The sequence below is a fragment of the Sturnira hondurensis genome, unplaced genomic scaffold (genome assembly GCF_014824575.4).
Source record: "Sturnira hondurensis isolate 20B ecotype Veracruz unplaced genomic scaffold, ASM1482457v3 Scaffold0024805, whole genome shotgun sequence".
Taxonomy (NCBI): domain Eukaryota; kingdom Metazoa; phylum Chordata; class Mammalia; order Chiroptera; family Phyllostomidae; genus Sturnira; species Sturnira hondurensis.
In genome coordinates, this window is record NW_028097436.1 from 922604 (window position 1) to 944456 (window position 21853).

Consider the following 21853-nt stretch of genomic DNA (forward strand, 5'->3'; position numbering starts at 1 on the left):
CTAAGACTATTCCCTGCTTTTCTGCCAAGTCTAAAGAAAAAAGGCTTAAGTCAGGGATGCCTAGGACATCCCTGACTTAGGGATACCAGGGCCTTGACTAGGGTGTGCTGGATTTTATTAAAAGCCTCCTCATATTTCTTTCCCCATATACTGGGTTTTGTGTCTGATCCCTTAGTAGCTTCATATAAAGGTTTTTCAATTAGTCCAAAGCTTGGGACCCAAATTCTGCAAAATCCAACCGTTCCTAAGAAGTTGCTGTTTGGTAGCAGGTGGCATTAGCTCAGTACTTTTCTTCTTTCTTGTGACAGTTGTTTAGATCCTAGGGATAGGATATATCCTAAATAGTTTAGTTTTTGTTTGGTAATTTGGGCCATTTTCTTGAAGACTCAATATCCCCATTCCCCAAGTAAGTTCAGAGTTTGGATAGCATTATGATCTGAGGCTTCTTTTAAGGGGTTGCTGAGTAGGATATTATTTACATATTATAAGAAAGCTCCTTCTTGTTATTGTAATTCCCTTCAATCTTTTTCTAATGCTCTTGGGAACAGATGAGGGCTCTCTCTAAACCCTCAAGGCAGTTCCCTCCAGGTACATTGCCGATGGGTCATTATTTGGGGGTCTGTCCACTCAAGTGCAAATGAGTATTGGTAATCTGGGTGCACAGGGATGCAAAGTAGGCAACTTGTAAGTCTAAAGCAGTATACCACTGAGTATAGTCAGGTACTTGGATGAGCATGGTGTAAGGGTTGGCTGCAAGAGGTTGTGGGGGAACAACAGCATCATTAACTAGTCTTAAATCCTGGGCCAATCTGTACTCCCCTGTTGATTTAAGAATGGGGAAGATTGGAGTGTTGCAGGGAGATTGACAGGGTATTAGCAGCCCGTGTGTTACAACTTTCTCTGTGATGGGCTGCAGACCCTCTGTGGCCTCCTGTTTGATAGGATACTGTCTCCTATATGGATAGGCTGTCCCAGGCTTTAAATGAATGTGAACTAGCTGGGCAGTCATGGCTTTTCCAGGAATTCCAGGATCCCAAACTTGGAGACCTACTTTCTACAAAATTTGTTCTGGGGTGCCATTTTCTGGTTTACTTTTATTGGCAAACATAATTTTAAAGATCTTAACTGGGGAGACTTCCGCCAAGATGGAGGCATAGGTGGAAACACTGTGCCTTCTCCCACAACCAAGTTTGACTACAACAAAAGTTTTGGAGAACTAGAACACACCCAAAGACCAGAACACGGAATTATATGGAAGTCCGACAGCTACGAACCGTTCAACGGGGACGGTAAGAGAGGCGGAACCAGCAAAGGAGCTGGGTCGGGCAGGACAGATCCCCCGACCTAGGTGGTAGGCGAGCGGGCAGCCCAAAGCCAGTCGGGGTGCGGGGCAGACTGACCAAGGTCGCACATTCACGCGCAGTGAGACGGACCATGCAGGCCCCGGGGGACGAGCCCAGTGGTGGAGGGCCGACAGCGGTGGCACACTCGAGTACAGTGGAACGAAACGCGTGGGCCCGGTGACGGTGGTGGCTGCGGTGCCGGTGGGGGTCACGGAGGCAGGCGGCAGACGGGAAGCCATTGTCCCTCTTTGACCCCGCCCCCACATACAACGTCACAACCCAGCGACTTAGTTGCCCTGCTCCGGTGAAAACCTAGGGCTCCGATCCTGCTACTTAACAGGCACGACCAGCCCAAAAGATGGCGCAAGAGGAACTCAAAGTCCCAGAGCCAATAACCCTAAGCGACCGGGAAATTGCCAGCCTCTCAGAAGCCCAATTTAAGACACTATTTATCAGGATGCTCACAGAATTGGTAGACTACAGTCACAAATTAGAGAAACATATGAAGGCTAAACTAATTGAAATGAAGGGAGATGTCCAGGAAACCAATAGCGATGGAAAGGAAACTGGGACTCAAAGCAATGGAATGGACCAGAAGGAAGAACGAAACATCCAACCAGAAAGGAATGAAGAAATGAGAATTCAAAAAAATGAGGAGAGGCTTAGGAACCTCCAGGACATCTTTAAACGTTCCAACATCCGGATTATAGGGGTACCAGAAGGGGGAAAGAAACAGCCACGAGTGGAAAACTTATTTGAACAAATAATAAAGGAGAACTTCCCCAGTCTGGCAAAGGAAATAGACTTCCAGGAAATCCAGGAAGCTCAGAGAGTGCCAAAGAAGTTGGACCCAAGAAGGAACACACCAAGGCACATCATAATTACATTAGCCAAGACCAAAATGAAGGAGAGAATCCTAGAAGCAGCAAGGGATAAGGGGACAGTCACCTACAAAGGAGTACCCATCAGACTGTCAGCGGATTTCTCAAAAGAGACCTTACAGGCAAGAAGGGGCTGGAAAGAAGTATTCCAAGTCATGAAATCCAAAGACCTACAGCCAAGATTGCTTTATCCAGCAAAACTTTCATTTAGAATGGAAGGACAGATAAAGTGCTTCTCAGATAAGGTCAAGTTCAAGGAGTTCATCATCACCAAGCCCTTATTATATGAAATGCTAAAGGGACTTATATAAGAAAAAGAAGATGAAAAATATGAACAGTGAAAGGACAGCAAACACACAGTTATTAACAACCACACCTAAAACAAAAGCAAACCAAGAGGACAGCTAGATCAGGAGTGGAACCATAGAAATGAAGAACACATGGAGGGTTAGAAACAGGGGAGTGGGAGGAGGAGAAGGGGGGAGAAGGCACAGAAAATAGCATAGATGGTAGGTAGAAAATAGATAGGGGGGAGGGCGAGAATAGTGGGGGAAATATAGAATCTAAAGAACTTGAGACACGTGGTTATAAACTAAGGGGGGGAGAATGGTGGGGGAGAGGGTGTGTGGGTGGAGGGGAATGAAGGGGGGAATAGAACAACTGTAATGGTATAATCAATAAAATATATTTTTTTAAAAAAAGATCTTAACTGGGAGCTCCTAAAACTTCAAAATGGCTCCCAATCTAGCCAAGAGGTCTCATCCTAACAATGGTATAGAACACTGTGGAATAATTAGGAAAGAATGTTTAAAAAATTGGCTTTCAAATTAACACGTGACAGGGTGTGTGTAAAAACAAGTTCGAAATTTTTCTTTAAACTCTCATATGTTAATTGAATTAGAAGAGAGAGGTCTAGAGTGGGAACTGAGGACAGAGTAAGTGGCACCCGTGTCGACCAGAAAATGTATTGTCTTACCGGCCACATCAAAGGTTACCTGGGGTTCCTTGGTAGAGATCGAGATGCTGGTGTAGCCGGGGGCCAATCTGTTCCCTGGGCACCCTCAGTCCTCAAGTGCTGCCATGGTCTTAGGTGATGACCCCTTTCCACTCTGGGGGAGGGATCAGTCTACCTTCCAGTGCCAGGAAACAGCTTGTAGCTTTGTATGTGGGGCATTGTTCTGGGGTGGCCTAGTGCAGTCCCTTCTCCAATGTCCAGGGCATTTACACTTAAAGCAGGGCCTTCTGTGCCTGCTACTTCCCTCCGGGGCAGGAGGGCAGGAGTGGTGGGAAGGTACGAGGCCCCACTCCAAGTATGCCCCACTGGACTCGGTTTCTTTTCAGCTGGTAGTTTTGGATATGTTGGAGAGTAGGGTGGAGGAGAGGTTGATTCCTCTGTGGTGGGAACAGAGGCTTCAGGACTTTGGGGCCCTCTTGGTTCCCCCTGAGAGACAGGTGGGGAACTTAGAAGGGGTTCATCTAGAATGTCATTGTTGACCCCTAGAGGGGCTGCTCTCCTTGCCCCAGAGTATACGGCTGAATTGTGATACAGTGCCATGAAAGCTTGAACATAAGAAGCCTCTGATAATTTGCCTAACCTTCTACATAACAAGTCTAACTGGACTGTGATATTGTAATTGTTACTCCATTTTCTGGCCAAATTTCCCCATCTCCTGGTTTATACTGCGGCCAACCTGTATTACAAAAGAAAATTAGCCTTTTTCTTGAGATTTTCATCCCAATAATACAGGGTACCCTAATAATGAGGGATACAGGGTGTATTGTCCATCTTTTCCATGGCATATCTGGGGAAAAGAAAGAGTGAAACTGGCTCCCTAGAGGCATCTCCTTTGTTCACCTGAGGAGTTCCCTAGTGGGATACAGGTTATACTCCATTATCCCACTGTTCTAAGCTCCCAGACGTCTCTGGCTGTACAAAGGCTTGGGTGTGCTGGCTGGCAGAAAACAAACTACAGTTTCCATGGACTAATTGTACCATCTTTCCTGCTATCTAATTCAGAAGCTTCCGTTAATTGGACATGGCCTGCCTCCCGAAGAGTCTGGGTGAGCCAGACTCCTGCAAGGAGTTATAAGGAGGGAACTGTACCAGTCATTCGAAACTTTTCCTGAGATAAACAAACAAATAAAACTATGGTTCAAGTACTAGAGGAGAAATTGATTAACTTGCTTCTGCCCCTCATAATTGATTAACTCAAACTAGTTTATCTATTTTACAAACCTAGCCTGGGTTGGGAAGGCCTCCAGAAGGATTTCAAAGGGCTCATCAACCTTGACCTGTGTTCAGCAAATGCAGCAAATATTTCAGTTGCGGAAGAGACACACAGGGAAGAAGTGCAAATAGAGAGGCCAAAATTCAACTGGTTAAGCAAGTCTTAGGAGGAATGTGATTGGCTTGCAAATGAGGCTTCTACTACAAGAGGACGTAGTGAAGAAGGGGGGGCACTCGGCAGCCCTTTCCAAGAGTTACAAGAGTCAGTCCTGAGTGGAAGCCACAGGGAAGGAACAATATTATGTTTTACCGTGTGCCTCATTACATGGATTTTGTCTTGTATTTGGCAAGGAGCTGGTCTCTAACTCTGATTCATAACCAGTCCTCACCTGGGAGTCTTCTAAGCAGCAGGTGCCCATTTGGCTCTTAACTGCCTGACCACACAAAGGCAGCAAACTCTTCAAGAAGCCGGGGTGTCCCAAGGCACAAAGGAGACAGAGAATTAACATCTCCTTCAACCACTGGGGAGGGTAGAAAGGATTGTCTTACCACTCCAGCGTTTCCAGAGAAGACCTCCTGACTACGTCACCAAGCTATCGCATATAGAGATGGGGTCTGGGTTCTTGGTGGTTGTGAATAAAGAATTGGACTGACCACACAGATATTGTAAAGCAAAGCAGATGGGAAATTTGTTAAGGAAAGTATACTTCCCAAGACATGGGAGCAGGCCATCTCTGGCCAGGAAATGACTCTTCTATTGAATGGCCATAGGCTTTATAGGATTTTTATTTAAGCTTCTACACATGCAATTTCCCATAATCCTCCTTGATTGCCCATTCAGGGAGGAAACCACAATGCTGATTATTACCAGGTGTCACAAGGCGATTACCAGAAATCAGGATGCTGACTGATGACAGCTGCCATGCCTCAGGATTTCCTATTCTATCTCCTGCCTCACTGCCAGTCATATAAAAGTGTAGCATGCATAATAATGTACAGTACATATACTTGATCATTATAATAAACCACTGTTACTAGGTTTGTACTTTTTATTATTATTTTAGAGTGTGCTCTTTCTACTTTCAAAAGAAAAGTTTGCTCTAAAACAGTGGCATGTTACACCAGCAGCAACCTCACACATCTTGTGTTTACGTCTCTCAATCACATCATTTTATCTTGTGCTTGATTTAATCTCATGTTGTTCATCATGGCCCCTAAGCATATAAAATCCACTGTTATTGTTACCAGGAAGAGGCTGCATACAGTAATTGATCTGGAAATGAAAATAAAATGATAAGGATTATGAAGGTGAAAAATCAGTGGTGGTTGTGGCTCGCCAGTCAGGCATGTCCCCTTCCACCATAGCTTTAATCTTGAAGTACAATAATAAAGTGATGGGCACTGTTGAAGAATCAGCTTCTTGAAGGCATTGAGACCAACAAAAATTCGAGAAGGATCCAATCAGACATGGAGAAACTTCTGATGACCTGGATTGAAGACCAGACACAGATGCATGTCCCTGTCAGCACCATGAGCATCACGGCCCAACCAGAAGGTTTGTTTGTGGTATTGTAAAAAGAAGGCTGGACCAGGCTACAATGATGAATTTAACACTGGCTCTGGGTAGTTTAAATGATTCAAGAATCATTATCCATTTCATAATGTGAAAGTGAGTGGTGAGTCTGCAAGTGCTGGTGTGAAGGCAGGTGGAGAATTTTTGGAAACTCTAGATAACATGATTGTGGAGGAAAATTACTTGACAGAACAAATATTCAATATGGATGAAAGCTCCCTACTCTGGACATGGTGCCTGCAATGACTCTTATCCATAAGGGGGCCAGTAAATGCCAGGTTTCAAGGTTCTAAGGACAGGATGACAGTCTTGGTTGGGGCAGTGTTACAGGCTATAAATGGAAAACCACTATGGTCTGGCACAGGGAGAACCCCAAGGCCTTCAAGCTTATCAGTAAGCACACCCAGCCAGTGTGCTATATGACAAATAGGAAGCCATGGCTGACCCAGATCCTCGTCCAAGATTCCTTTCTGAACTGCTCTGTCAGTGATGCGGAGAAGTACTATTTGGAGACTAGCATACCTTTCAAGATTTTGCTTATTGAAAAGGACCTTTGCCCAGGCAACCGCTGACACTGAGGAAGACACTGATGCAATCTGGGAAGCACTAAAACATCTATGATGGCATTAAGAACCTTGCTTGGGCTTGGAGGGACATCACTAAGGAGTGTCTGACTGTCATCTGGAAAGAAGATGCTCAAGAGGTTCATCCATGATTTCAAAGGATTGCCAAGGATGAGGAGGCTGCAATAATCAACAAGGCTGTGGTTGCAATGACAAACAACTTTCACCTGGGTGTGGTTAGGATGACACCGAGGAGCTCCTAGAGGTGGCTCCCAAGGAACTGACTAAGGAGGAGGGGCTGGAACTGAACAGGAACTCAGAGCTGAAGAAGAGCAGGAGACAAGGAAACTGTGGGAGAATCAGAATAAGACTCCCAAGAACATTTACAGTGAAGGGTTTAGTAGAAGCTTTGGCAGACCTTGACAAGCTCTTTAAAAAGTTTGAAAACATGGACTCCAACACCAAAAGGTTTTCATTAATAGAGGAATGTTTGTGGTGCATTGTCTGCTTACAAGCAAATCTGTGGTGAAAAAAATAACAAACCACCATAGAATATTTCTGAAAAGAGTGACACCTCCTCAAGCAGAGCCTCAGGTAGGTTCCTCCACAGTAAGTGCCATCTATGATGTTCTCACAATAACGAAATCACCTAATGATGCATTTCTCAGAAGGTACCTTCATCCTTAAGTAGTGCATGACTATATCTAACATTCTAGGAAAAGGAAAATAATGGATACTGTAAAAAGAAAAGTGCTTACCAAAGGTACAGATGGAGGGGAGGGATGAATAGATGGAACACAGGGGATTTTTATGGACAGTGAAAATACTCTGTATGACACTATCTATCATAATGGCTACATATAATTATACATTTGTCCAAACCCAGAGAATATACAACACCAGAAGTAAACCCTAAGGCAAACTATGGACTTTGAGTGATAATGATGTATTAATGCAGCTTCATCAGTGGTAACAAATGTACCACTCTGGTGGGGGAAGTTGATAAAGGGAGAGGCCAAGCATGTGTAGGAACAGGGAATATACGGGAAATTTTGTACCTTCCTTTCAATTTTCCTGTGAACCTAAGACTGCTTTAAAAAAAAAAAATCTTGTCTTGGCCGGTGTGGCTCAGTTGCTTAAACATCATCCTGCAAACCAAGAGGTTGTGGGTTCAATTCCCCATCAGGACACATGCCCCAGTTGCGGGTTTGGTCCCCATTTGGGGTGCATGTGAGAGGTGACCAGTGGATGTGTTGCTCACACGTTTCTCTCCCTCTCTTTCTCCATCCCTTCTTCTCTCTCTAGAATCAATAAAAGAAAATAATTAAAAATATTTTTTAAATATAGAGATTTTCAGTTAATGGAAGGGAAGTCAGACAGAATCAAAGTGTGGGGAAGAAATGTGGGTCTCAGGGATCTGATCACAGACCTTGGCTAGCAGCCAGCAAGGACACATAGACCTCAGGCCAACCTTCATCTGGGTTCTGCCAACAACCTGAATGAGCTTGAAAATAAATTCTTCCCTAGCCTCCAGATGAGAGTCAAGTCTAACACACACCAAAATGTGAGATCCTGAGCAGAGAGAGCAGTCCACCCCACCCTGATTTCTGATCTACAGAATACTGAGGTAATACACAGGTTCTGTTTTAAGCTTCCAAGCTTGTGGTAATTTGCTATAAATCAACAGAAAACTAATGTCAAATCACTTTGAGGAAGCTTTTATCACTAATGGACCTTAGACTTTGTCATTTGTATCTATTGTGATAATCATAGGGTTTTTCTATTTTAGTCTGTTTATATGGGAAATTATTTACAATGATTTGCAAGTGTTAAACCAACCTTGTATTCCTGAGATAAATCACACCTGGTTATAAGGTACTAGCCTTTTTATAAATCTTACAAGTCATTGAAATGGACTAGCTAAAAATTTGTTAAAATTTTTCTCACCTAAATGTATGAGAAATATTGGTCTTTAGTTATTTCTCTTATAATTTCTTTCTCTGGTTTTAGAGTGATAGTAATGCTGGCCTCATAGCATAAAAGGGCAAGTTTTTCCTTCTCTTCAATTTTCTGAAAGAACTTAGAATTGTTAATATTTCTTCCTCAAATGTTTGGTAGAATTCGTCAGTTAAGTCTTCTGAGACTGGGGTGTTCTTAGTAGGTAAGGTTCTAACTACAAATTCGATTTTTTTAAGTGATCATAGAGCTACACAGATCATGCCTTTTCTTGTAAGTTTTGTTTTTTGTCTCTTCAAGAATTTTGTCCATTTTATCTAAGTTATCAAATTTATTGGCAAAAATTTTTATAGTACTCCCTTACTATTCTTATAATATCTGTGACCTCAACTCTGTCATTCCTCCATCCTATTGGCAAATTATATCTTCTCTCTTTTCTTGACCAGTCTAGTAAGAAATTTACCAATTTTACTGTTCTTCTTAAAGAATTGGCTTTTATTTATATTTATTTTTCTCAATTGTTTTTCTGTTTTCTTTTTTATTTATTTCTACTCTGATCTTTCTTCTCTTTCTTCTTGGCTCACTTGATATTTATTTGCTCTTCTTTTTATAGCTTCTTTATGTAGAAGCTAAAATCGTGATTTGAGACTGGTATTCTTTTAGAAGAGAGATGTTTACTGCTATAAATTTTCCCCTTAGTGCCTCTTTAGCTGCATGTCACAAATTGTGATGTGCTGTGTTTTGATTTTCATTTAGTTCAAAATATTTTCTAGTTTCTTTTTTGATTTTTTTTTTTTTTTTTTTGCTCATGGGCTAGTTGAAAGGGTGCTGTTTTGTTTCTGAAAATTTATGGAATTTTCCAGATATTTTCAGCTAAAGTTATATAATTTGATTTCTTTATGGTAATTTAGAATCCCTTTGGATTTATTAAAATTGGTTTTATATCCTAGAATACATAAGTGTTCCATGTGCATTTAAAAATAATTTGACTTCTGCACCTACTGAGTGGAATGTTCTCTAAATGTCAATTAAGTCAAGCAAGTGTAACTTCTGACCAAGATGGAGGCATAGGTAGATATGCTTCACTTCCTCGCACAACCTAAAGAAGGACAACAACCAATTTAAAAACAAAAAACAACCAGAACTGCCAGAAAACCAAACTGTATGGAAGTCTGACACCCAAAGAGTTAAAGAAGAAACATTCATCCAGACTGGTACGAGGGGCAGAGATGAGCAGCTGAGGTGGAGAGGACATGAAGAAAGGGCAGGGCTGGTGGACCAGGCAGTTCCACATTAACATGCAGATAAATGGGAATAACTGGGGAGCAAGATAGACTATGCAACCCAGGGTCCCTGTACGGACAAGATAAGGCCTTAGAACCTCTGTCTGTAAAAACCTGTGATGGTTGTGGCAGCAGAAGAAACTGCCAGTCCCTTGAAAGCAGGATGACAGCTGGGCAACCAGCAGTGTTACCTCCCTGATCCATCCCCATATACAGCACAGTGAAGTGAGTTGGCCCACCCTACTGAATACCTAAGATTCCACCCCTTACAACATAACAGGTGCACCAAGACAAATAAATACGAAAGAACATGAGAGAACAGATCAAAAGTTGAGAAAAAGAATGAAGCAATGAGGAGTTAGCGAACCTCAGATGCAAGGTTCAAAATACTGGTAATCAGGATGCTCACAGAAATGATTGAGTATAGGCGCAAAACAGAGGAAGAAGTGAAGGCTATACAAAGTGAAATAAAGAAAGATATACAAGGAACTAGCAGTGAAAGGGAAGGAAACCGAGGCTTAAATCAATGATTTGGAACAAAAGGAAGAAATAAACATTCAACTGGAACAGAATGAAGAAACAAGAATTCAAAAAAAGTAAGGAGAGGCTTAAGAATCTCTGGGACAACTTTAAACATTCCAACATCCAAGTCATAGGGATGCCAGAAGGAGGAGAGGAAGAGCAAGTAATTGAAAACTTATTTGAAAAAATAATCAAGAAAAACTTTTCCAATCTGGCAAAGGAAATAGACATGCAAGTCCAGGAAGCTAAGAGAGTCCCAAAGAAGTTGGACCCAAGGAGGAACACACCAAGACACATCATAATCGCATTACCCAAGATTAAAGATAAGGAGAGAATCCTAACAGCATCAAGAGGAAAGGGGACAGTTACCTACAAAGGAGTTCCCATAAGACTTTCAGCTGATTTCTCAAAAGAAACCATACAGGCAAGAAGAGGTGGGAAAGAAGTATTCCAAGTCATGAAATCCAAAGACCTATATCCAAGATTACTCTATCCAGCAGAGCTCTCATTTAGAATGGAAGGGCAGATAAAGTGCTTCTCAGGTAATGTCAAGTTCAAGGAGTTCATCATCACTAAGTCCTTATTACATGAAATGTTAAAGGGACTTTTCTCAGAAGAAGAAGATGAAAACTATGAACAGTAAAATGACAACAAACTCACAACTATCAACAACTGAACCTAAAAACAGAACGAAACAAAACAAACTAAGCAAACAACTAGAACAAGAACAGAAACACAGAAATGGAGATCACATGGAGGGTTATTAGCAGGGAGAGGAGGGAAATAGTGGGGAAAAGGTACAGGGAATAAGAAGCATAAATTATGGGAAGACAAAAAACAACCCCCAAATGAAAGGAACAGATCAATTTAAGAAGCTGAGGCTAACAGGAAGAGGCTCACAAACAATGGGAAGACAAAGAAGCATAAATGGTAGGGACAAAATAGACAGGGAGAGGTTCAGAATAGTATAGGAAAAGGAGAAGCCAAAGGACAACTCATGGACATGAACTGAAGGGGGGAATGCTGGAGGGAGGGGGATACAGGGCGGAAGAGGATAAAGAGAAGGAAAAAAAAAGGACAACTGTAATAGCATAATCAATAAAATATACTTTAAAAAACAAGAAAAAGGTCAAGCAATTTAATATTGTTGTTCAAGTCTTCTCTAGCCTAATTGAACTTCAGCCTATATCTTAAATTAATTTTTGAACATTTTTAAAACTTTTGTGAATTTGCTTATTTTTACTTGCAGTTAATATCAGTTTTTGTTCTGTGTATTTTAAAGCTCTGTTATCAGGTTCATAAAAATATGAGATTGTTTTCTTCTTGATTTATTGACCCCTTTACTATTATGAAAATACTGTCTTTATTTCTGGTAGTATTCTTTGCTGTGAAATCTACTTGGTCTCCAGCTTTCTTTTGATTAGAGTTAGCATGGCATATCTTTCTCCACCCTTTCACTTATGTTACTTATAAACAGCATATAATTGGGTCTTAATCAATCTAATAACCTAGCCTCTTACCTTCCTGTTTAGACCATTTACATTTGATGTGATTATTGGTACTGCTATTTGATGTTTATTTGTCCCATGTGTTTTCTGCTCCTTTTTTCCTACCTTCTTTTGGATTGAGTATTTTTCTATGATTCATTTTCTCTTCTTTGTTGGCCTGTTAAATCTAACTTTGTTGTATTGTTTTAGTGGTTGTTTTATGGTCTATGGTATCCATCTTTAACTTACCATGGTCTAACACCAAGTGATGTCAGATCATTTCATATATACTTATAGTATAAGTTCTGTACATTAATGCACTTCCTTTTCTCCTCATTTGGCCTTTGTGCTATTGTTGTCATGGGTTTTAGTTCCATATATGTTATAAGCCCAAATTATATTATTATTTTTTGTTTAAATTGTCAATTATTGTTAAAGCAGTATAAATAAAACAAGAATATATTTACCTATGTTATTACCATGTCCCGTCCTTCTCATTTCTTTGTGTCAATCCATATTTTCTCACAGTGTTATTTTCCTTCTGATTAAAGAAATTTCTTTAACATTTCTTGCCATGCAATTTGGCTGGATGAGTTCTTTCAGCTTTGGTATATCTGAAAATGTCTTTATTTCACATTCTTTTTTGAAAGATATTTATGCTAGGTAAAAATATTCTGGATTGACTTTATTTTCTTTCAGCACTTTAAAGATGTGCTTTCCTGATTTCTAACTTGCATTGTTTCCAATGGGAAACCCCTGTCATCCTTATCTTTATTTCATATGGAATGTGTCTTTTCTTGCTGACTACTTTTCAGATTTTTCTCTTTATCATAGGTTTTAAGCAATTGTATTATTATGTGCCTTAGTGTAGATTCTTTATATTTCTTGTGTTGGAGTTCATTGAATATGTTTGATTTAGATATAGCTATATAGCTTTTATGAAATTTGGAAAAACTTTGGTCATTTTTTCAAACATTTTTTGTTTCTTCCTTCATTTGGTGATTCCAACCATGTGTATATTAGGCCCCATAAACTTTGGCTCCAAGTCACCGTCACTCTGTCATTTTTGAGGTCATTTTTATCTTTCTTTGGTTTCTTTTTGGCTAATTTTTATTGCTAGGTCTTTCAGTTCATTGATCTTCTTTGCTGCAGTAGGTGACCTGTTATTAATCTCATTCCATGTGTTTTTTAATTTTAGACATTATAGTTTTCTATCTCTAGAAATTTGGGTTTTTTAATATCTTTCACATCTCTACTTATTATGGTTAATCTTTCCTTTAGCTTCTTAAATATATGGAATGCAGTCATAACAATTGTTTTAATTATCTTGTTTATTACTTCTATCTTCTGAGTAATTTCCGGGTCAATGTCCATTTATTTTCTCCTCACTATGAATCTTATGTTTCTGCTTCTATGTATGCCTGGTGAATTTTGCCAGACACTGTGAATTTTTCCTGCTGGATATATATTTTTAATCTTATATTCTTGAGCTTTGTTCTGGGATGTGGATAAGTTAGTTGCTAACAACTTTATTCTTTAAAAATTGTTGTGCCCTGGCTGGTGTAGCTCAGTGGACTGAGCACGGGCCTGTAAACTAAGGGATCGCGGTTCGATTCCCAGTCAGGGCACATGCCTGGGTTGCAAGCCAGTTCCCAGCAAGGGACTCACGAGAGGCAACCATACATTGATATTTCTCTCCCTCTCTCTTTCACTTCCCCTCTAAAGATAAATAAATAAAATCTTTTAAAAATTGTTTTAATAGTTCATTTTTACTGTATTTTTTCCATTACCATTTATCCCCCCTATAACCTCTCCACCTACCTCCACCACCTCCACCTACCACAATTTTATTCCTTTGATTCTTACTTTTAAGCATTGTTAGACATCACCAATGTAGAATTTAACCTAGGTTTATTTTGTCTCAATACTCTAACAACATTTTTATGAGTACCTTACTCACTGCTCCATAAATTATGAAGATTTCTGCTCCAATTGGAGACACTATTCGTGGACCTGGTGTGAGTACAGATGACTGTTTCCTCCAATCATTTTAAATGGTCCTCTTCCCAGCATTCGGTGATTTTTTCACACACATGAACGAATCAGTACTTAGCGATTACTGAATGGGGACCTTCTGTAGATCTCCACAATTCTCCCCATGTAAACACTATCATCTCCAGTACTCTACGTAACAACTGTACCTGCCTTGGCCCCCTTGTGATCCCAGCTCCTTTTCTGTGACTCAAGGAGACCACCATGCTCTACTTGGAGTCTCTCCTTGCACCACAGTCAAATTTTCCTTCAGGCAGTAAGCTGGAGCAATTATAGGGGGTCCTGATTCTCAGGGATCACTGGCCTTCAATTCCTGATAATTAGTATCTTACAAGCTGTTATTTCATGTATTTTTCTGGTTCTTTCAGACAAAAAAAGCAAAACTCTAATCCTTATTACTCTATCTTGACTGAAAACAAAAGTTTTCTGTGTTCAATTTTCTTTTAAAGATACTTAAAAATTAGAAGAAATATTTTTGTATTTACTCACTCATTTAATATCTCTAGGACTCCTTGTTTTTTTGTGTACATTTGAGTTTCTATCTAATATTGTTTTCCTTTAGCCTGAAGAATCTTCTTTTTTAAAAAAAGTATTTATGTTGTAATGAGAGGGCAAAGGAGGGAGAAAGAGAGAGAGAAGCATAAATCAGCTGCCTCTCACATGTCCCCAACTGGGGACCTAGCCCACAACCCAGGCATGTGCCCTGACTGACAATTGAACTAGTGACCTTTCAGCCACAGGCCAGTGCTCAGTCCAGTGAGCCACACCAGCCAGGGTTAAATAATCTTCCTTAGCTATTTCTCTTAGTGCTAGTTTATTGACAGTGGATTATCTCAACTTGCCTGTATTAAAAATGTCTTTATTTTATCTGTAATTTTAAGAATATTTTTACTACATATAGAACTCTGGTTTGGCAATTTTTATTTCAGCACATTAGATGTCATTATTTTCTGGTTTGCACTATTTCTGACAAAAATTCTATAGTAAATGTCACTTTTATTCTTTTGTATATAGTGTGCCTTCTTTTTACTCTCTGAGATTTTTCTCTTTGTCACTGGTTTTCATCAATTAGATTATAAGGCACTTTCATGGGGTATTTGTTTTGCTTAGTGTTCATCGAACCTCTCAAATACTGAGGTTTATATTTTCAACAAATTTGGAAATTTTTGACTATTTTTTCAAATTCTCTTCTGCATCCAGTTTTGGCACTCCCGCTGCAAAGAAGTTAGACTACTCGGCATCATCTCACCAGTCACTGAGGCTCTGTTCCTTTTTTCCAGCCTTTTCTTCTCACTGTGTTTCTAGTTACAGTTTCTTTACTATGACTTCCATTTTATAGATTTTTGGGTGTCTAATCTACATATGCCCATTTGCTGAATTTTTCACTTCAGATATTTTATTATGCAGCTCTAGTTGTTTCATTTGCTTCCATTTTGTACCTTTTATTTATCTCATAATCCTCATGTTTTTCTTTGAATTCTTGAGCATGGTTATGATGGCTTTTTTAAAGTCTTTTTCTATTAATTACACCATCTCTGTCATGCCTGGGTCTGTTTATATTTTTATTATGCTTGTGGGCCCTATTTTCCTGCATCGTTGCATGTCTAACGATTTCTTAACTGTGTGATGCTCAGTGTGATGGCTTTGCAATAAGTCAACGTAGGCAGGTGAATCGCAGTGCCCAGATTTCCCCTTCTAGTGTGGTTCCAGTTAGGGGAGGGGACAAGAGAGATTCTCTCATGAGAGCCACAGGATAGAAGGAAAGAAGCAGCAATTTTGGAGAAAACACTCACACCTTATGCAGTTACTCAATTAAACAGGCCGCTTCCCTGAGCACCTCAGCAGAGCTACATTTCACTGGTCAAGAGAGTGAGGGCTGAACGCCAGGGGCCAGGGTCAGTTCTCTGAGAGGAAAGCAATGTCCACGTGCCTGACAAAGAAACCGCACCTACCCCTCCCACACCCCGCCCCCCAAAAAGAAGCCAGGGCAGGCGCTGTGTCTCAGAATGTGCAAACATGGTCCTTTTCCAAAATTAGAGAACTCTGCACCACTGTGTTGCTCTAAATAGTGCCAGTGAACGTTGCTGTCAGCTTTTTGCAGGCCTGCTGTTGGCATCTTTTCACCCTTGGTGTGCTGGGTGCAACCCTGCAGAGCGCAGAATGGGGCCCTGCTGTGCTGGCTCGTGAAAGCTGCCTGCGGCTTGGTGTGGATGTTCTCCCCTTGCCTCCTCTGGTCTAGTTTTCTATGCTGGCCATTACTCCCCAGACGAGAAAAGCTGGGGGCAGGCACACTGAACAAGTAACTCTTTTAAAGAAAGGCAGTTGCCATGGGAACCGGCTGTCAACTGCTCTTCTGCGCGGGAGGTGTCAAGAGAGGGGCCGCAGCTTTTCCTAAGCACTGCCTGTTTTTCTCTCTCGTGTGCAACGAGAACAATGAATGATTGGAGACGGGTGGGAGGAAAGCGTTCCTCTGCCAGAAATTCACCCCGAGAGTGAGCCCGGGGCTTCAAGTATGGCAGGGAGCCTTCAGGGGGCAGTGCTGGGGAGTGGGCATGGGGAGGGGGGGCGCTGGCGAGGGGTGGGGAAGGGCGAGAAGTGTCCCTGGGGCCTCCATGCTGTGCCCAGAGGGGAGCTGAGGAATCAGAGTCTGCAGCCTTGGAGAGCTCCCATCTTGTTGCGGAAGGGGAGCCAGGACACAGGGCGAGAGAAATGTTGCAAGTCAGTGTGTGGCGTTGATACACTCTGCTAATCTAAAGGAGCCTTCTGTCCGTGGGCAGTACTGCCCAGCATGCACGTGGACTCTGAGAATGGCATGTCCACGCCTGACCCTAGAAGAGACCAAAGTCAGTGTGGCAGGAACAGAGATGCGCTGCTGGGATCCACCATCACGGAAGCCCTGGCTGGCCACTAGGCCTGTGGTTCCCTGGCAGACTCCACACTGAACTTTGTGTCCACTTCAGCAGGGGCAGCTGAGGCATTACTGAGTGTGATGCCCAAGGAGTGCCCAGCATTCTCACCCACAGCTCCATGGGCAGGCGTGGGCCCTAATGAGCCTTTTGCATCTTATCTTAGTGTCTGCTTCCCCAGAAACTCTAGCAGAGCTAAATTTTCACTTGTCACAAGGCAACTATTGGAATCTACGCCAATCCCAGAACATTGGCAGTAATGGGGCCTTAGAAAGATGCAGTGCAGGTGTGTTATCCTTATCGGCTCAGGGACCCCTCAGAATCTGGAGGTGGAGAAAAATGAGCTATTTTTCTATGCTGGTGTGGATGAAGAAAGGGCCACACACTAACCTAACAAACTCCGGGGAGGCCTGCTTGGAGGCCTTAGAAACTCAGAGATCAAACATGAAAATTCCTAACTAACAGTGGGCAGTCCTGTTCTAGGCCTGTAGCTTCCTGGACAAGTGAGCCTGGCTATTGTCTTTTTGCATGTAAGGAACTGTTGCTTTGACCTGAAAGAGTAATCTCCTTTTCCAGACTCAACCTCGGGCAGCAGAGCAGAGACCACAAAACCCTTACTTGTTATCTTGTTCCCAAATACCATCTCTGTGTGCTGCAAATGTTCATTGTTAACTATCCTATTACCTTTTATCCAATCCTTGAGATTTCCCTGCTTTTCTTTTCTCCTGCCTCCTTAATCTACCACCAAAGGATTTCATGTAACCTTAAGGATTTCTTAAGGCTTCCCTTAAGCCTCCTCTTTTGATTCTAATGTATAAAATGTGGTGCAAAACTGCCATGCTCAGGAGCATTTCCTCAATCCATTGAGACTTTGCTTCCCGGCAATTGTCATCAGTTTGGCTCAGATAAATTCATATAAATTTTCTCCTGATTCTTCTTGGTTTAGACGTGTCTTCCATCAACACTGGTGTGAAATTTAATAAAGAGAAACCTCATTTAAAACGTAGTTGGGAGACTAGAAGAGAGAATTCCCGCACACGCTCAACTCACACTGCTGACCCCAACAGGAAGCACCTCTGACAGGAAGTGACACTCCTACCTCAGGAAGAGGAGGAAGAATCCTCCTTGCCTAGCAACAGCTTGACCAATGGGAGACTGCCATAGCTCAGCAATGAAAAGTCAATGGCAGGTTGCACTCCTCAAGAGACCTCGAAAGCAAAAGGCCACTTTCCTCTAACTATAGGCTCAAAGTACCGAGAGTCAGAATGGCAGAAGGCAAAGAGCTGACCATTAACAAAATGTCTTGATGGTTGATGTATAACATGTAGGGCTGGGCTTGCTTGAACTCCTCCTGCCTCAGGTTCGATTCAGCTATAATTTAGATTTTCCCACTATTAACTCATTTTAGTGTCTGCTTCCCTGGGGACTCTAGCAAAGCTAAATTTTCACCAGTTACAAGGTGACTATTGGAATCGATGGCCAACCCCAGAGTGGTGGCAGTAACAGGCCTTAGTGTCCCTGAGTCCCCAGTGGGTGGCACACTCATGGCTCTAGGGAGGAACTCTGCACACGACGGTGCACACGTGAGTGAGTGAATGAGCCCTTGCTGAGGAGCAGGGCTGCAGAGATGCAAGGCAGGCAGGGCCCATGCAGACCAGGGGTCAGGGAGAAGCCACATCCCCCTGTGCCCTGCAGGAAGCTCAGTGGTCCCTTGCCAGGGTTGTTTTCTAGGATTCTTTGTACTTCTAAGTGAGTTCGACAGATGTGAGTTTTTAAAACCCCCACACACGTGGTTTACTAAATAAACAGAAGGTTTTTTTCCTGTGTATTGAAGCTGAATTGACTTAATTTTTCCTTTCACTTGCTTTTTGTATGTGTGGTGGGAGGGGCTGTAAGCTGCATTAGAGGAAACAGCGGGAAGGCTCTGAGCTTCTCAGAAACATCAGAGATCCATTGTTTATCCAAGGCCACAAAGAGCCCAGAATCCTAGCATCCTCCTGCTGAAATGTTCCCATGGAAACCACACTTGTGCTATGCATGCAGAAGGGCAACTTCTAGTACAACAGCCCTGGCTCCTAAGAGAATGTGGTGCCTGCAGCAGGAACCTGCAAACAAGTCCTTAGGAGGGAATCACCAAAAGACTTCTGCTCTATAACCAGAACATACTCCTTCTCCCTCCTTCCTCTTGCTCTGCTGTCCCAGGCACCCTGATGGGAAATGCTCTCGCCCCTCAAGGACACACAGCACACACCTCCTCTGGCCAGAGTGGCAGGCCAGACAGGCATCTGCCTAGGAAGGCTGGAATGTTAATTGCACCCTGTCATGGTGGAGGAGGAAATGAGCCAGGAATGAGGGGCAGAACAGAAATTCTGCTTAGGCGATGTGTTTAATGTACTCTGCTGTGTGAACAGGTGAGGATCAGAAATAACTAGGACAATAGAGAAAGGGCAGCTGTTCCCCTGGACAAGTAACCACCCCCCAACTCCTGCTTAGCCCATCACTCTTTCAGGCAGAAGCCACTGGAGTGGCTTCCAGTGCCAGCTGCACACCCCCTGCCATGGCACTATGAGTTGTCTGACCTTGGGATGCTGCATGACCTCTCTGAGCTTCCGCTTTCCTGTCTGTCAAGTTTCTTGCAAATCAAAAAGAAGGAGTGTGCTAGGAAGATTCCTAGCACAGTTTGGGCACGAGCAGGCATTTGGCCCATGTTCGAGCTCTCTACCCTTTCCATTCATACACCGATGCCCGCTCCTTCAAGAGAACAGGGTTTTCTTCCTTTGAAATGTCTCTCAACATAGCCATCCTCTCTGACCTATCTCTGTATCTGTGGACTGTGATCAAGAGCAAATTAGTATCTATTGGAAGGATGTATGGGTATCTCATAAACTATTGGGATAGGAAACACAGCTGGGCCTCATTCGGGTCTGAAACCAGGAACTGGGACCCAATAGCCTCTTGTCTTATTGTGCTATAGCCTGTCTTTCTCTGCATCTCAGCTTGCCTCACGTCTCTGTGTGCGTGGAAGAAATGGTCAGGCCAGCTTTGACCCCACATGGCTTCCATCTTGTATGTTCAATAAGCACTAGAAGAGTGTCCATGCCAGCCCCCAACTCCAGGAAGATCATCTCTTTTATCCACATTCAGGCTGGTGGCCCTGTAGAGCCCATTCAACTGTGACCAGAGCCGGTGCCTAGAGTCAGAACCCACCTCCCACAGGGGGAGTTCTCTCAAAGGGAGCGTGATATGAACAAACACCAATGTGTTCTTCAGTTCCCCAAAGCCCTCCTTGGTGGACTTGCGCCAGAGTCGTTGGGAAGATGACTCTGCAGGAGGCTGTGCTCCAGACTTCCTCCTAACAACATCCTGTTGAGGATAATTCAGGTCTTCATCGGTGCCCATTCCACAGTGGCCACAACACCCACAAACGAAAGGAGACACGCACAGCCCAACACAGGAACTTCCATTCTGCTGTGAACAGCGCATTTGTACAAGAAATCCAGCTTGTACAAATGGGTTCAGACTTGGGCCTTTGTTACATAAGAACTTCCTCTGAGCTCTAGGAGATGGTGTGATATGAAGTATAAGCTAGAGTTCAGGCAGAGCTACATGCTGGGGGGAAAAAAACGTTACTTCTGGATTCCTTCCCAGAAAGCCAGAAGCCACTCTCCATCATTGAGTTTATAATAGGATCCATCCATTTTAGAGTCACTCATGTTCAGGGGTGATTCTTTATCTTGTTATGCCAGCCTTAGAAGGAGGCAGCCAGGAGTATCAGTCTCTGTTGAGACTTCCATAGGAAAGTGACTCATTTAGTCACACGTTCACTCAGCCAACACTTCTGAGTGCCTGTTAGGAGAGGAGCAGTGTGTTGGGCACTGGGGATAAAATAATGAGCCAAAGCAGGCACAATCCCCAACCTCACCGACTTCCCCGGTCTAAGGGTGAAACAGGCACCACACAAACCACACAGGCTGTGTGAAGTGGCAACTGTGACAGGCTTGTCCCTCTCAGGGAAGGAGCTCCCTTGGTAGGTTACACTGAAACTGAGTTCAAGGCTGTCCTGGGAAAGGATTTGAAGTGGAGGAAATTGCATGTGCAGAAGCTTGAGGCCAGGGAGAGGCTCGAAGAGTAGGAAGGACTGAATCAGGCCAGTGTGAGTGGAACAGGAGGGAGGGTTTCAGGGGCAGGGGCCACATTAGGAGTTCACCTGTTCTGGAAGCAGGAAAGTAGCATAAAGAGATTTGCACATTGAGGAGGTCACTCTAGTTATTGTCTCATTTGCAGTGATTCAGGTGAGGAAAAATTGTGGCAGAAACAAGGTTGTTGTTGTTTGGGGCAGCGGTGGAGAGAAGTGAATGAATTTGAGAAATATCTGGACCCACACTGACAGACTTGGATAAGAGGGTGGGGGCGAGGGGTGCCCTGAGGGCTCTGGCTTTCTGGGTGGGGCAGGGGAGGCAGGGGGCTTGGTGACATGCACAGCTACAGGGCCTGCTAGAAGAGAGCTGAGAGGAGGGCCGGTCAGAGGCTTGCTTTGGGCATGTTAACAGTGAAGAAGATGCTGCACCACCCAAAAGAAGACACTGGCTGGAGCTCAGAGGATGTGTCTGGGTCAAGGTTTCTACAGGGTTCTCTCTAGGCTGTGGACTATACACATGGCTGTGTGAGGGGTGAGGAGGGAGTATGGAGTGCGAGGAGGGCCTCGGGCCCCTCTGGAGAAATAGCAGCCAGGTGTCCAAGCAGAGGACTTGGAGCTTGGCCAGGAGGAGCAGAAGGCACATCTCCATGCTGCTGACGTTTAGGGCCATGCGGACCACTGAGGCACGGGAGAGAAAACACCAAGAAGCAAGTGACCAATAGTGTTAGGTTCTGCCAAGAAGTCAAGTCTGATGGGGACTGAAGTACATGTCACACTGAACAGCGTGGATATCACTCACTGATGCAGCTCTCAGGAGCTGTTTCAGTCCAAATCCAGAGCTAATCAGAATTTACGTCACTGCCCTGGATGCTGTCAGTACAAGTAAAGGGAACTCAGGGCTTGCAGCCTGGAGGCCCTCCAG